This window comes from Mesocricetus auratus, unplaced genomic scaffold (assembly GCF_017639785.1).
Source record: "Mesocricetus auratus isolate SY011 unplaced genomic scaffold, BCM_Maur_2.0 Super-Scaffold_100007, whole genome shotgun sequence".
NCBI lineage: Eukaryota > Metazoa > Chordata > Mammalia > Rodentia > Cricetidae > Mesocricetus > Mesocricetus auratus.
Window position 1 is genome coordinate 64,681,014 of NW_024429191.1, and position 4,738 is coordinate 64,685,751.

The 4,738-nt window shown below is 45.9% G+C and overlaps 1 pseudogene; it reads right to left on the reverse strand.

The window, feature by feature from the left end:
• Positions 1 to 2,891: 2,891 nt before the first annotated feature.
• Positions 2,892 to 3,929, reverse strand: LOC101839309 (annotated as a pseudogene).
• Positions 3,930 to 4,738: the final 809 nt, after the last annotated feature.

Sequence of the window (4,738 nt, forward strand, 5' to 3'; positions counted from 1 at the left end):
AGCATCCAAACTGTAGCTACTGATGTAAAGCCAGTTCTCAAACTTGTGTTCCAGGATGGACTCACAGGCTCCTCAGCCCCAGCTTCTTCTTCTCCACTCTCCAGGTCTCTGATGTCAGAACTGAGTTCTGAGATCGACATTGTTGGTAACTTCTGGGCACTGCTGACGTGTTTCTGCTTTACAACTCCCACCTGAAGGACTATAACACCTTTAATCCCAGCACTCAGGAGGCAGTGGCAGGTGGATCTCTGGGTCTGAGGCCAGCCTGGTCTACAGATTGAGTTCCAGAACAGTCAGGGCTACACAGAGAAAACCTGTCTCCAAAAAAACAAGTAACCAGCCAACAACAAATACATATACATCTCTCTCTATATATATATGTATCTAAGCCAAGCATTGCTAGTTCAGACTAGTTTGAGGCTAGTCTGAACTACATACTGAATTTAAGGGCAGCATGGGCTACATGGCAAACACACACACACACACACACACACACACACACACACAACCCTCTCTCAGTAATAACATAAATATAAACACTGTTATTTTATAGTATGATTAAATGTATATGAAGCATACCCAGAGATAACTAGGGTTGCAGGTGGCTCCCTCCTCTGAAGTAACTTCAAGGACATTGGCTCTGTCTGTCCCGCCATCATTAACATATTGAACCGTTCACTTCTGGTTTCCATGTAGCCGTGTCTCCAGTTATCACACCTATGGTCAAGACAGGACCTCTTTTAGGAGGAAACAAGAGCTTCTTTGGAAGTCCCCTGCTCTTGCAGACTTCTGGTTTTACTTTCATAAATCCATATCACTTCAGTTATTGCAACAAAGTCTGTACGCAATATAGTCTTTCAAAAGCCAGTCGGTGGAAAGAGGACAAAACAAGCCAAAGTCCTCCATGGGAATATCACAAAAACCCAACAAACGAGGAGACACGCTTCCCAGTGGTCACATGCCCTAGGAAGGAAGCTGCATTTGGATTTTTGGAGACAGGATCTCATGTATTCCAAGTTGGCCTCAAACTTGATGTATAGCCAAAGGCAACCTTGACTTTATGATCCAACCACACTTTTCCCCAAGTGCTGGGATTACAGGTTTCTATTGCTGTGATGAAACACAGTGACTGAAAGCAACATAGGTAAGGAAAGGGCTGATTCGGCTCACACATCCCCACCCCTGTTCATCATCGAAGGAAGTTAGGACAGGAACTCAAATTGGGCAGGAACCTGGAGGCGGGAGCCGAAGGAGCCATGAAGGGTGCTGCTCACTGGTTTGTTCCTCATCGATCTTCAGCCTGCTTGCTTGCCTTTTTTTTTTTTTTTTTTGGATTTTCAAGACAGAGTTTCTCTGTGTAGCCTTGGTGGTGCGGAAACTTGCTCTGTAGACCAGGCTGGCCTACACCATCTCTGCCTTTGGGTTGCTGGGATTAAGAAGGTATGCACCACCACCACTCAGCCAGCCTGCTTTCTTATGGAACCCAGGACCACCAGTTTGGGGTAATCCCACTCACAATGGGCTGGGCCCTCCCCCATCAGTCACTAATTAAGAAAATACCCTACAAGCTTGCTGACAGCCATTCTTTTTTTTAATAGAGAAATACATTTTTAATCAATCAGAAAGGTAAACTCTAGGCATCTATTATCTTTCTGCCTAAAAAAAGTTTCCCCACACTTGTGACACCGTTTCAGTCACCCCCCCAAAAGAGAAAAAAAACTTTAATGAAATTGTTAAACATGAAAATAGAAGTCTGAGAGTTGTAAAAAGTGTATTTTAAAAAACACAAATGTGTCAAGGTTGTCTTTTTTCTACAAAATAGCACCAGTAATTAGAGTAAAAGGTGTTAAAAACCACTGCGACAGCATTTCTGAAATGCAGCTTTTCTCATCTCCAGTGATGCCCTAAAAAAGAATGCCCCTTAAAAAGATAATATATCATAGTGTAAAAAGATTTTAAAAATCTCCAGAAGATCCAAGTTTCTCATTGTGGTTTCCCCATTATCTCTTAGATAAGGGAAAATAATGTGCTTCTGACCTAGCTTCTCATAAAGTATTAGAGGACCATACTTATCTGGGGACCTGAGCTGGTGGGGAAGGGGGGGTCCATCATTTGGAGAGAGGGCGTGGCAAATAGTTTAGCTGAGCTTCCCTCTCCTTCATGTCCCTCACACATGGAAGAGGGGCCACCTCCCCTTCCTGAGCTCAAAACATTCTAATCCAGTCTTCTTGAGGAATAGCTACACGGGCCCCTGACGAGGGAAATCTTGGGGGAAATTGCCCTGAATGTGATGATGACATCATCCCTCCTGGCATCATCATCGTGGGAAATGCTACAAGACCTTGTACCAAACAAGAAGAAGGTGCCAGTAAGACTTACATCATAAACATCACTTTTTCATCTTCTACTATCCCTAGAGGAAAATTAAAAAAAAAATTCTGGCCCCTTGACCTTGTTCATCTGAGCTCATGCTGACATTAGCATTCTCTAGCAAATGTGGAGACAGGTTATTTAAAAACAAAGTCAAGTGATTTTGCAGCATTACTGAGTTCTGGGAGAGCTGTCGTTTTAGTATCTTAGCCATCACTTCTGACTGGTTAACCCAGGAGGAGAAAAAAGCCATCTTACTATCTACTTCACATTTTAAGGTTTCAGGATAAGAAAACATGAGCACCATATCAAGCTACTCTAAGCAGCCAGTTCTGAGTTGTGCACATGGTGGGAGCACCTTGGCTCCCTGCAGGGGCCAGGAGGCTCTGCTCCCACTGAGCAGGAGAAAGCTGAGGTACACAGCGAGGTGAGGCCCCAAACAGATGAGCTGAGAAAGGAGAGAGGTGACTCTGGGGACCTGGCTCAGACCAAAAGTACCCCAGTCCTGGGTAGAACTATTCTCACGCAAAGTAGTCCTTCAGTGGGGCAAAGAGGTATCCGATGACCGCACGCTCCAGGACCTTCCCAGCAGCGTCTGGCAGGTGCCACAGCCCACGTTGGACACATCTGTGTAGTGTGCAGGAAAGCCAAAGGTCCTTTCCAGCTCTGTACACCACAAAACACCATCCTTGCCATTGACGACTACAGGTAAAAGCTGGGTTTCCCCTGTCCGGTGGAGTTCCACTTGGCGGTTAATATCTGTACTTTAACTTTGCAGTCCTGCAGCTCGAGCTTATCATTCTTTGAAGCTGTATCATTCTTTGAAGCTGTCACAGGCCTGTTCATCCCAGGCAGGTTGCCCCAGAAATATTGGGCCCTGTGTGCAGCAGAAACCTTGATGGCATTAATCATCACTGGGTTACACGCTGAGAATTGGGAGACGTCTTTCTTGTCATTAGCCTTCATGACCACCACATTCTCAAACATCCCGAAGAACAGAAGTTGTCGCCCTCGTTGGGGCGGGTATAATTCCGCAAGTGGTAAAACTCAAAGAAGAGCCTGCCGGTGCCCTCATTTCAGCCTTTCCTGGCTGGATTGACATTGGAGAGGTCAGTGAGAGCTTCCACCAATCACCAAATCAAGAGGGCCTCACTCTTCAATATTTTTCTTTGTGATTTCCCTGACATCATTCACACATTTGATTTAGCCTTTATGCCTAACAGTTCCCACAGCGATGGACTACACACTTCTGAGGCATCGTACTTTTCCACTTTGATACCCAGCTCTTTGAGCACCAAGTGCCCTCTCACGATTCCATCAAACAGGGACAGGACTCTGATGAGCCTCCTCCTGGCTGCAGGAATTGCTGGGTACAACTTGGGTGGCTCGAATTCTTCAAGGTCAGGATCAGAAGTGAAGAAGTCTTGCAGGCCCATGTTCCAATCCTTTCTGCGCCTGCTCAAAGGATCCTGCAGCTTGGCAACCTCAGCTGTCCCTGTGTCCACCAACACTCCCAGACACTCCACACAGAAGCCGCTCTTAAGAGGGGAATTTCTCATCTGAGGTTCCCTCCTTCAGAAGACTCTAGCTTGTGTCCAGCTGACACAGAACTAGCCAACACAACAGGCATGTGCCACCATGCCTGATTTATGAACTGGATTTTCTAATTTAAAAAGGAAGACATATACACTAACAAATCAAAGCTGTGTTCAATAAAAAACTACTACTCTCTTCCATTCCTCCCCTAGGGGAGGAATATAGTAGCTATTGCATTAGGTCTCCAGACATGGGTGTGTGTTTAAGTACCTGAGAAGTTAGGCCAGAGTTCGAAGTGGGAGAGTTGTCTTCACTGAAGTCTGGAAGCATCTGGAGAGACAGCTAGTCAGAGGGACTGTCTGGATGGCCTGAGATCAGAGTATAGTTACAAGAGTGTGACATTCTGCCCACGAATCTCACAGGTCTGCCACAGTAGGAGAGTTCTGAAGGGCAGGTTAGCTTTGATACACCAAAGCTTCAAGGTCACGAGTGTCTTGAGTGGTGAATGCCCAGCTCTGAGACCCTGTAACACCAAGCACTTTTAATCATATGGAGTATAGTAGCACTCCTGGTGGAACTGGGAGAGGGCACTGCTGGCTGTGGATGTATGGCAATTGGTAGCCTGCTTGCCTGGCATTTGTGAGGCGCTGGGTTCAATCCCCAGCACCACAAAGAACTGGACATTGTGGAGCATGCTTGGAACAGTAGCACTTGGGAGGTAGAGGCAGAGGAATAAGACGTTTAAGGCTATCTTTGGCTATATGGTGTACATAGCAAGGTTGAGGCAAGCCTGGGCCACCACATAAGACCCTGTTTGAAAACAGAGTAGAAT